The following is a 12,916-nucleotide window of genomic DNA, read 5'->3' on the forward strand; positions in this document are numbered from 1 at the left end:
TTTTGAGGTAAGATATTTTTTTTATTAAAATATAAAAATAATCATTGGAGTATGGTATCCCACATGGAATAAGTGTAAGAATATTGAGTCATTAATAAAAACATGTGTAGCTCCACTAATCACCAATGATTTTTAGATGGAGCCCCATGATCTTATCATGGTATCGTGAGACAATTCTCTAGCGGACATTCGATCCACACTAATCCAAAGAGTGAGCCAACTTGAAAAAAAAAGTTGAGATTTGCATAGTATAATAAGACACTTGAGATCCAAATAGTGAACTAAGCCGCATGAGATCCGTATAGTGCAAAAAAACACTTAAAATCCAATAAAATTCAAGATTGGTGATCAAAAAATCACCACCATCTTGAGGGGATATTGGAGTATGGTGTTACACATAGAATAAATGTAAGAATATTGAGTCATTAATAAAAACATGAGTAATTCCACTAATCACCAATTGGATTTTAGATAGAACCTCATAATTCTTGTCACAAAGTATACCTACATATAGCACCATGCTAGTCAAAATCAATGAATACTTCCTAAAGTCCAAAGACCAAGAGAATACTAATGTCTCATTGTTGAGTGAACCCTTTGATATCCCCAAACTTTCAGTTCGATGACGTGACAATCATAAGTGACACATGGCAATGTATGATCATCAAGTGGCACAATAATGGTCATTGAACATGTTGGCCAAGGGAAGTGTAAGGGTTAGAAGTTGACCTACAGAGTCGTCATGTCACTGGTCAGAAGAACATTGGCCGAAAAGATGGTTTTGCCTGGTCAAGGAGTGTTTTACCCGACCAGATATGAATTTGCCTGGTCAGGGAGTGTTTTACCTAACCAGGTAAACCAGGTAAGAATTTACCTGATCAAGAAGTAATTTACCCAATCAGATATGAATTTGCCTGGTCAGGGAGTGTTATACCCGACCAGCAACATCAAAAAAGAGATTTACCCGACCAACAACACCAGAAAGGAGATCTACCCGACCAGCTACATCAAAAATGAGATTTACCCGACCAACTACATCAAAAAGAAGATTTAGCCAACCGGGTAGGTCAGAGTCTCAAGAGTTAGCTGCCTTGTGACTTCTTTACAGAGTCTCAGTAACAACTACAACCAGAATTTCCCGTAACTACCGCGTGAATCTCTCAGATATCCCGAAGTAATAGCTATATTGTTGTAATTTGAATTTTTTTTATTACTTTATTAATTAAAATTGGTTAAAACAACCAAGGACTTCGTCAAAATGGGAGATTTTTCATGTACAATCCATGAGCCTATAAATAAAGAGCTCATGGCATCATTTTAGGGGATATGATCTTTTGGAGACTTTTAGACTCTCTAATTTTGAGACTTTGGGACTGTGACTTGGGGCATTTTCTGAGAAAACTTAGAGAGAGAAACTTTGTATTTTTCAACTTATACTTAAGAAACTCAGTTGGCTCAGGTTTATCTGATCTTAAGTGTAGGTACATATATAACAAATTCAAGTAGATTAGGCTATTACCAACAAATTGGGGCTGAACCACTATAAAATTGGTCGTGTCGTTTTTATTTTCTATTCAAGGGTATTGTCTTCATTGTCGTTTTTGTGTCTACTCGCCATTGGCCAAAATCGTGGTCAACATTTTTGGTGCTTTCATTGAGAGTTTGAATAGAAGAAACACACTACCATCCTACCATTATGGCACCCAAGAAGCCTGGTACGTCAAATGCAAAAGAAACTGTTAGACCAGAAGGTCCTACTGCACCTGAGAATCCTGACACTGAGCCCAGAGTTACTCTCGAGGAGATAACACCAGAGGATGAACAACTCCAGGAAACCTAGGGAGTTTTCAAGAAGAAAAGATGATGTAATTCAATGCCCGACATAAGTCTTTTGCTGAAGAAATGTCCAGGAAGAAGGCTGCATTCGAGCAGCAAAAGCGGAATATAGATGCCAGAAGCGAAGAGATCAGACGACGATAGGAGGAAGCCGACAGACGACATCGCGAGGCAGCACTTGCTCTAGAAGTGGCTAGCCAGTTGGCCTAAGCCAATACTCAAGCCACAACACGAACTGCTGCCAAGGGAGCACAAAACGACAATGCTGGTCGGAAGTCCCCTTCTAGGAAGATGAACTCTTGAGGACCTGATCGGAGTCGAAGTAATCAAACTGGTCAGATAGATGATAGCACCCACTATAGAATTGGGTCAATGCAAAGAGAGAATTCTAGAACCCCCACGGGAAGCCACCGGTCAGAAACTTCTCGATCAGGAAGTCACCGGTTAGAAACTTCCCGATTAGGAAGTCACCGGTTGGGTAGTAAGAAAACTCCATCCGGGAATAACCAGACCAAAGCTCCTCAAGATAAGAAAACTCCCCAATACAAAGACAGATATGGTCGAGATGAGGCTGATAGTCATCAAACTGACCGGTCAAAGAAAAAAGAGGGCAACGACCAACGTGAAGGAGGAGAAGACAACCTAGTTCGCCCTAAAAAACCACTGCTAGAGCCCAACCAGCAGCATAGTGGAAAAGAGTTGGTCCCGCGCAATAAACCATCTAATGAGGAAAAATAAAAAAGTACAGCGTTCGACCAGCTAGGAGGACATGCTGCCTGGAGAGATTTGCGAGATGTCATCAGCAACAAAAAGAAGACCCCCCTAGTCGAAGGGCAAGGTCCTGTCCATCCTGATGATCAAGTAGAAATACTTGACAGAAGTACACCGATCAGGAATACCCAACTATTTATTCAAGCTCATCTTGACGCACTGGCAGCCGTGGTGCAGAGCTTGACAAATTGATCTACCGGGTTGGATGGCATCAACCATAGGAATGTAGCCCTTTCAGTAAAATCGAGCAGTGTTCAACTGGTCGGTAAAATTGGGCAATGTTCAACTGGTTGGTATACTTGAACAATGCTCAACTGGTTGGTAAATCATGTAGTGTTCAATTGCTCGACATACTTGAACAGTGTTCAGCTGGGTGAAAGATTGAAAGTTCTAGGTCGATGATTTGGTTATGAGAAAGGTGTTCGTCAAAGACCCAGCAGTTGGAGTGCTAGGAACAAATTGGGAGGGACCTTACCAGATCAAGCAAGTTTCTCCTCCTAGCACTTACAAACTTTCTTGGTTGAACGGACATTGATCATGAACTACTGGAATGGCGAGCATTTGAGGATACATTATCAATAAATACCACTTTCAGAGTGGTAGCTTAGTTTCAAGTGTTCAACTTTTTATTTAAGTTTGTCGAGGGGTTGGTCATTAGCTGACCGGTCGCCTAATTTTTGGTTAAGAATCATTTTTATACATGTTTTGTCACTTTTATATTATGAGTAATAAAAGAGACTATGCGCAACGTGGTTGATTCTTGCTACAAATATGCATGTGTGTTAATTATTCAAACATTATTCAACTGGTCGGTAAAATCGGACAGTGTTCAACTGGTCGATACATTCAAGTAGTGTTCAACTGCTCGAATATTTTCCATATATTATATGTCTTTCACGAGTAATTAACTGCTCGAATAGATTCGCTCAAGTAGCAAGTGACCAAGGATCTTTCAACCCTCGATCACTTGGGGGGCACAAGGGATATACTGGTATATAATTTAACATAGGAAATAAGAGCATGAGTTAAGGTGTTTGTTTTTAGGCTTACTTGTAAATTATTGAAGTCGAAAATGGCCATTAAGCTAACTTGTATAACAAAGCTTAAGTTACTTTGAATTTTTCTATCTTTAGAAAAATTAAAGTTAGAAACAAGCATTCGTATGAATATAATTATTCTGCTCACAACTATTTAGAGTAATAAGAGTGTAAGGAAGTATACTTAGTAAAAACTTGTGAAATGTATATAATTTCTAAGTTAAATAAAACTAAGTACTCATGCAAAAATATATAAGGCATAAATCAGAGTGACTTTATTATTCACAACAAACTTATAATGTTTAAAGTCTAAAAAGACTTAAAATGTTTTAAGTTAAAAAAGAAAAATAAAGTATAAATGCCAACAACTTTGCCGTGCGAGCAAACCATCCTAATAAGTAGCATATGTCTTCATAAAAATATAAGAAAAACAAGTAAACTACTGGCCAGGCACAAAGTTTTTACTGGTCAGGTAGGAGGCTCCCTGGTCGGCTAAGCATGTTTACTGGTCGGGTAAACTGGTCCCTGGCTGGTCAACACCGTCGTCAACATCCGGAACCTCCTCTAGTCGGAATAATAAAGCAGAAGAGGCAGGCACAACACCAGCTGGAAAGGCTGCCTCCTTGGCGGTCTTGGCTTCACATTTGGCAAGCTCTTTTGCCCTTGCCTCTTCAGAGAGAAATTCGAGGTGGAGAGGCTTGTTTAACTTCCATATCTGATAGAAGAAGTTGAAGCAGATTTCTTCGTAACGATCCAGATTAGTTTCCTTGTCTTATTTCATCTCTTCATTCTCTTGAGCTTTTTCCGCCAGGTGGTCTGTCAACGTCTTGTTGGCCTGGATTTGCTTGCTGTTCTCATCAGCCAATTTTTTCAGAGAGCTATCCCTGCCAACAACTACTTTTTCTGCATGCTCAGTCTTTTCTTGGAGATCTTTCTTAGACTTAGTTAGAATTTCAATCTTTGCCTGGGCTTACACCAATTAATCATTTAAGACCTTGACCAGATCCTTATAGTCAATTGCTCGGCATTGAGCATGACTAACAGTGATGAGTCCCTGAAATAGATAATAGAAAGAGTATTCGGAATAATAACAATCAATAAGAAAGTGAGCGCTTTTTATGATAAGATACTTACACTCATTATTTTAGCGAGGCCTTTGTGAAGGACAACTTCAATGATTTGCCGGGGTAGAGTCTCAAAAGTCTGAGTTTTCGTTGCATGGAGAAGAGTGTGGTCTAATAACTCTGTCATACTCACTAGCAATGCGAAGGGGCTCACTCAAGACGTCTGGTCGAGTAGTTTTTAGGCTGGCAGAAGATGGAATAGACGAAGGAGTCAAGCGTGGGACAGTGACTAACTGGTCAGATGGTCTTCCCTGGTTGGGCAGTACAATCCTTAGGATCTTTCTTGAAGGATTCAAGCTGCTACCTTCACCAGTTTTCCTCTTTTGGGTAGAGGGAGTGTTGAATTGCCTGAACATGGCAGAATTTGCAAAAAAGTAAAGCAAAAACCCGATTAGTGGAAACAAGAAATAAATATAAGTGAATGAAAATTTTACTGTGACCACATGACTCTACAGAATTTTATCATAATCATTCATAGCAATGTAACTATGGTTACTGTTAGTAGAAAAACCTGAGTTCAGAATTTCATCGAAAATGTCGTCCTCGTCTTCCGACGATGAACTGTCTTCTCTAAGGAGCTTAATTCTTTTCCCTTTTCCAGGTCTGGTAGGGAAGGTGGATTGGTGAGGATCTTTAGGAAGAGGTTCTCTAATGATAAGATCACCTGGTCAGCGTGGTTGAGAAGATGGTTCAGAAGAGAACTGGTCAATTACTACTTCGGTATCTGCATTTGACTGGTCAGTCGTGTTTGCTTCATCAGTAGTGCTGCCCACAATAATGTCTTGGTTGTTCTGTAACAACCCCGCCAATTGAAGATTCTTCAAGGTGACCAACTGCTCAACATCCTTCTTCTCAATGGGTATGTTAGCGAGATCCTCTGCCCGAGAATGCATTTCCCTAGTCAGGAGAGGTTGATAAAAAAAGCCCGCATGCGTAAAAGCCAGGTTGTTGGCTTTAATGTCTGGAGTAAGAAAGTATTCCATATAATACTTTCCAGGGTTCGATTTATGGGCAATACCATGAAGATACTTAACCCCTTTTTTCCTATGAAAAAGGTGGAAAAAACTTGTATTCTTGTGGCTGGGATTGGCCCTAAAATCGAACAAATAGTGTACCTCATGAGGAATAGGTGGGTTCCAGCCCTGGAAGTGGTAGAGAATGTATAAATAAGACAGGGCTTGTATCCCATTTGGAGCTATCTGGAAGGGAGAAACATTAAAGTAATCTGCTATTGACCAAAAGAAAGAATTCATAGGGATAGTAGTTCCTGCATAGATGTAATATCTAGACTACACACAATAGGCTCCACCAGGATTAATTGCTCTCTAGTGAGGGTGCAGACATATCACGTTCACTCCTTCAAGGCCCAAAGTCTGAATGTGTCTAATGAGCATTTTGGAGTTCAGCTTGGAGGCTTTAGCTACGAACCAAGAAGGCACATGATCTTCTTCTTTCCTCAATTTGAGTGCAGCAATTTGTTGGATCTTTGTTGCAAAAGTCTCAGTAGCCTTTTTCTTGGGTTTGCCAGCTTTCCAGAATTGGAGAGGAGGCCTTGAAAATGCTTCAATCTCAGCTTCTTCTACTGAATGCTCTCCCGCGAGGGGTGCTCATTCCACTACCTTTTATGTCACTCTTCGAGCTACTTGGGGATCTTGGTCCTGAGGAAGTCGATTGAACTTTTTCACCCTCATTGGTTGATGTTGACACTGTTGCTTAAGGAACTGCTCTTCATGAAGGAAATATAAAGATGACCGAGGAAGGATTTTATTGAGACGACGAAGATGGTCCTCAAGAGTTCGTTTACTATGAGATTTTGATGAAGAATCGCTGCTCTAAGGAGTGTCACTTGACTTGGGAGATGAAGAGTCGGAGTCTGTTTGGTTGTCACCTCCCTTGTAGTCAAAACGATTCCTCTACAAAAAATACGGGGAGGTAAGAAAACCAAATAGAAAATGAATATAAAGTAAAAATATTTATTGCCCAGTGAAAAATTTCTCTTAGCAGTGAAAATATTTTACTGCCCAAATAAAATGAAATTCTATGTAGTTCACAAGAGAAATATTTTCACTTAGCACACAAACTCTAAGCCTTATGCCCCCGAACACATGGTACCAAAATAAATTTCATTTTCTCTTGTGAACTACATAGAATTGTCACATAGAATTGGGCAGTAAAATATTTTCACTGCTAAGAGAAATGAAATATTTCTCTTGTTAACTACATAGAATTGTCACATAAATATTTTACTGCCCCCGAGCGGTTTAGAGTTGGTTCCGAGGGGCCAGGAATGCCCAAGCAGCTTGCAAGATTCCGAGGAGCCAAGGCAGCCAAAGCTACCCGAGTGGCTATGAGGTGGTGTATACCCAATTGGCTAAAATGTGGCCAAGTAGGGGGTTTCTAAGCTACTAAAGCCCATGCTGATCGGCCTGGAAGAATTATGAGGAGACAAGGCAGCCAAAGCTACCCGAGTGGCCAGGGAATTCCGAGGAGCTAAACGGGTAACCCGGTTGAAGGTTTCCGAGGAGGTAAGCGGCTAGGTGGAATCTGAGCGGCTACGAGGTTTACGAGGGGCTAAGCGCGAATCCAAACAGCCAAAAAAGGCATAATTGACTGGGATGAAATGAGCAGCTCATTCCGAGAAGCTCACAAGTGTTCCGAACAACTTATAAGGAATACTCGATTGGGTTTACGAAAAAATTCGAGCAATCGAGGCCTATTTCAACATATTCGATCGACTAAAAATGTGGGGTAGAAACTAGGGCTGTACGCGGTGCGGGTGGTGCGGTTTTTGATCATTTTTTCAAACCAACTCGCGCATGCGGTTTTTCTAATTTTCCAAACCACACCCGCACCGCGAAACTAAAAAATCGCAGAAACTGCACCGCAAAAAAATGGTGCGGTGTGGTGCGGTTTGGGTGGTTTGGACTACCGCCAAATAATTAAACTATCATAAATAATCATATTAATATTTCAGCAACACCTAAAGCTTGAAAATAAAAAATAAGAAAACTTTCAACAATACAATAATCTTAATAATGGCTCAACAAAACACCTAAGAAAATACAACAAACTTGAGACTAATAAAGTTACAACAACAACAACTATAAGTCAATAATCTTAATAAAGTTTCAGCAACACACCTAAAACAACATAGAACAAACTTGAGACTAATTAAATTCCAACATCAATATGAAAGATACAACTAAAATACTTTCAGCAATAGAATTAGTGGGCTTTGGGTTGGGCTTTAACATATTAGACTTAAATAAATATAAAAAAATAGTATTTTTATAATATGCGGTGCGGTGCGGTTTGAACCGCATTTTAATAATTCAAAACTGCAAACCGCACCGCACCGCGCGGTTTAGTGAAAATTCAAACCGCGACCGCACCGCGAAGAATTTCAAACCACATTTTTTTTGTGGTGTGGTGCGGTGCGGGCGGTTTGGGCGGTTTGATGAACAGCCCTAGTAGAAACACATTTTCTTATTCGTGGGGCAAACAAACAAGATCAAAGAGGGAATTTCAAGGGTTTCAAAAAATTTCAAGAAAACTTCAAAGTTCATACAAACCCATGACTCGAAAGTGCAATGGAAGATGAGAATTAGTTTTTCTCTAAAATTTCATGAAATTGGAAGTGAAATTGGCTAACCCAAAGCCTAAACTACATCAAAAAAGCCACAAAAGCACTATCCTTCAAAGATTCATCACAAAAATTCCAAATAGAGCATTCCAAAAGAGGGTTTCAGCTACCACAAGTTCTAGGAAAGTGTATGCAGAATTTGAAAGCTTCAAAATATTGAAAAGTGAAGTTAAAGAAGAGAAAAACTTACCCAAATGGATGGAAGAGCCTTTGATTTCTTGAAAGATGCCTTTGATTTACTTGAAGAAAATGGAGCACTCTTGGGAGCTTTAGGGGAGAATCGGCCAAGACAAGGAGGATTTGTTTTTGTGATATATTTTTTGGCTTAAGAAGGATAGGCATGTGTGGGCTTATTTATAGGGAAAGAGGGAAACCCTCAATTACCCTACAACCCCTAGTATTTCGTTTCTCTCATTATCCCACTATTTGGGAAACTGATAACTACCATTTTCATGGACTGAAAAGTTCAATCGATGGTCTATTTGAAAATGCGGGAGAATATAGAAAGTCATTTTTTTGGAATTTTGGGACACAGAAAATATTAAGGTTATTGGTAAGTCACCACGTGGAATTAACTACTAGGATATTCACTAAATCTCTTATTGGTTATTCAATTTTTGGGATTTAATTGGTCAAACTTTTATTATTTAAGAAAGTTACTAACCAGGCACATGCTTTTGGACGGCGTGAATAACTACCAGTTAGAGAAAAGTTCATTATACGAGAAAATCATATAATAAACTTGGGGGGAAAATGTTATCCCCAAAATTTCAGTTTGATGACGTGGCAATCAGAAATGACACATGGCAATGCATGGTCATCAATTGACACAATAATGGTCATTGAACACGTTGGCCAAGGGAAATGTAAGGGTTAGAAGATGTCCTACAGAGTCGTCATGTCACTGGTCGGAAGAACATTGCCTGAAAAGATGGTTTTGGCTGGTCAGAGAGTGTTTTATCCGACCAGATAAGAATTTACCTGGTCAAAAAGTGATTTACTCGACTAGATATGAATTTTCCTGGTCAGGGAGTGTTTTACCCGACCAGGTAAGAATTTACTTGGTCAGGAAGTAATTTACCAAACCAGATATGAATTTTCCTGGTCAGGGAGTGTTTTACCCGACCAGCAACATCAGAAAGGAGATTTACTCGACCAGTAACATCAGAAAGGAGATCTACCCGACCAGCTACATCAAAAATGAGATTTACCCAACTAGCTACATCAGAAGGAAAATTTAGCCAAGCGGGTATGTCAGAGTCTCAAGAGTTAGCTGCCTTGTGACTTCTTTACAGAATCTCAGTAACAACTTCAACCAGAATTGCCCGTAACTACTGCGCGAATCTCTCAGATATCCCGAAGTAATATCTATGTTGTTGTAATTTAAATTTGTTTATTACTTTATTAATTAAAATTGGTTAAAACTACCAAGGATTCCGTCAAAAGGGGAGATTTTTCATGTAAGATCCATGAGCATATAAATAAAGAGCTCATGGCATCATTTTAGGGGATCTGATCTTTTGGAAACTTTTAGACTCTCTAATTTTGAGACTTTGGGACTGTTACTTGGGGCATTTTCTAAGAGAACTTAGAGAGAGAAACTTTGTGTTTTTCAACTTATACTTAAGAAACTCAGTTGGCTCATGTTCATCTGATCTTAAGTGTAGGTACTTATATAACAACTCCAAGTGGATTAGGCTATTACCAACAAATTGGGGCTGAACCACTATAAAATTGGTCGTGTCATTTTTATTTTCTATTCAAGGGTATTGTCTTCATTGTTGTTTTTGTGTCTACTCGCCATTGGCCAAAATCGTGGTCAACACCCTTAAAACAACCTTGGGATGCTACTGGAGATTTTGGCTCTTTATTACCCCAAAATCCTCCTCAATATAGGTAAGAATAATAAGTTTTTCGCATACCTTAGTCTGATGATATCTTAACTTTTTGCTGATGTTTCTTTCAATTATTACTTGTTTTGGGATTTGTGAAGAGAGGCTTTTGCTGAATATGCAAAGGAGATAGATAAGTTAATGAAGAGGATTTTTTGGGTTAATATCACAAGGGCTCAGGCTAGAGAAGGATTACTTGGAAAAGATGTTAGGTGAGAGTCCATGGTTGATAGCACTAGCCAACTTCTTTCCACCATGTCCAGACCCTGAGCTCACTCTTGGGATGTCTACTCATACTGATATCAGTGCCCTCACCGTGTTTATGCAATCGGAGGAAATCACTTGTCTTCAGGTCCTCAAAGATGACAAATGGATTGGTGTTCATCACTCCCAAATGCATTTGTCATCAATCTTGGTGATCAACTAGAGGTACACACACATATATGCTTTAAAATTCTATACATTGTTATTAGTCCTTATTCTCTTTAATGAAAAAATATGTATGTATGTTGATGTATATAGGTTCTGAGTAATGGAAGATTGAAGAGTGTGCACCACAGAGTTATGACCTACAAAATGCAGCAGCGGATATTGGTAGCATTATTCTATGGACCAAGCATGGAGACTGTGATTGGTCCCATTGAAGAGTTGACTGATGAACAACACCTTCCTGTCTATCGCAACTATACTTGTGCTGAGTTCCTTGAAGAGTTCTAGAGGCAAGAAGGTAAAAGGCCAATGGTAAAGGAAGCTTTCTAGCTATGAAAATAACAGAAATTAACAAGTTCAGTTGTGAGCTCCAACTGTTTGTTGAAAAGAGAGGTTGTATTGTGTAATAAAAGACAAAGTTTTCTTTAGCTACCCATGTATTTGCTTTCAATTTTTTTAAACCTGAACGGTTTATCATCTAAGCCTTTTCAAAATGTGCAGTCTCAAGTTGAACTATAATGTGCAGTAATGTAAAGTTTTGCCAATAATCATTGTTGCGATATTTTCTTATGATATTTAATGTGCAAGTGTACACAATCGCATGCAAGTAATATAATAGTAACTATTTTAATATCGTCTCCTCGGGGATTGTTTAAGCAAGATATTGTAAAGATCAAAACCCAACAATTGGGAATAAAAATAAGCAATAAGGTTAATTGAACTAAAATAAAAATAAAAACGAAATATATAAGTGAGTGAACTACCAACCAAAAAGAAACTAAAACAGTAAGCAAATGATTAATGAAGCGATGATGGGAAGTTAGAGCTACTAATTCCCTCTAATATGCAATTTTGGGCATAGATGTGGGTAACAATGCGGGCACAATTCTGGGTAATGTTGACTAGGTTTCTACTTGTCTTAATTCTTTTTCCTAAGCAATTAAGGTTTAATTATTGCATTAATTAACATATTCCTATGCCCAATCAATGTTAAGAATATCAATTTGAGCACAAACCTATATAGTCATGGGCAATGTCCCATTTTTCCTCTTTAGGGTTTCCTTCACCCAATTCAGAAAAATCCTTGCTCCTCACGTGCACCCCTTGTTATGGGACCCAAAGGTGATGTAGATTAATGAATTCCAGCTGTCCTCCTCAAAAACGCCACTTCAGCAGTCACTTAAGTGAGCAGCCACGTCATCCAAGCATAGCTCCAGGAAATGCGATTAAAATAAATGCGGTCGCATTTCTGAGTTTTTCTGCTCAACAAAAGAAACTAAAAACCAAAGTGAGCCTTTTCAAGTCTTCTATTCACAAGATAATTTTTCACCTATTAATGAGCAATTTCTAATCCTTTCATAAATATCAAACACTAAACTTCTCAAAACTAACACAAACACAAATAAAGTGAAATTAAACACAAAATAAACAAAAAGAACAAATATCACTCTAATCTCATTGAATTATAAGCCTAAAAGTGACTAAGATAACTCTATGTTGTAGAGTTATCAATCATTTTCTTGGTTTTTTAGGTAAATAATTTTTTTTATTAAAATACACAAATATATAATGCACAAAGTATACACGAAATATATAAGTTCATAACATATATTAATACTATTGAAAAAATCAGCAAAAGACTGGTTATTTATTGAGAAATTATAGTAAATGAACAAAACAATCAAGAAGCTAATGTCCTCATTTTTAAAACTGTAGATAAATGATAATTTTACATTGTTAATTACCTAAATTGTTCTTTTCTATAATTTATTTTGGAGCACATGCCTTTGATATAATTGTATATGTATATTTGTTTTATTTAATTAATTTTTATTTTAAAGTTATATTGATATTTTAAGTTTTTTATGAGTTGTTGTTATATTATTTTCCAGCTAGTGTATGTAATTTTTGTGGTATGGTATATCGTTTTTTTTATGATATTTAGTTTCTATCTTATTATACATAATGGTAGTGTATAATTTTGTATCATGGTATATACATTATAATGGTAGTATATAATTTTGTTACGTATATACATTTTTGACTAATAATTTTGTAAGTTTTGTTGGTATATTATTTTTCAACTCATTATATGTATTTTGTGGTATAATATATCATTCAACAATCCATAAAAATTGAAAAAAAATCAAAATAAATTTAAAATAAAAACTAATATACATATAC

General features: G+C 37.8%; 1 pseudogene; it reads left to right on the plus strand.

Annotated features, from left to right (window-relative positions):
- The first annotated feature begins 8,605 nt into the window (after positions 1-8,605).
- LOC133823955 (protein DMR6-LIKE OXYGENASE 1-like) lies at positions 8,606-11,062 on the plus strand (annotated as a pseudogene).
- Positions 11,063-12,916: the final 1,854 nt, after the last annotated feature.

This window comes from Humulus lupulus, chromosome 3 (assembly GCF_963169125.1).
Source record: "Humulus lupulus chromosome 3, drHumLupu1.1, whole genome shotgun sequence".
Classification (NCBI taxonomy): Eukaryota; Viridiplantae; Streptophyta; class Magnoliopsida; order Rosales; family Cannabaceae; genus Humulus; species Humulus lupulus.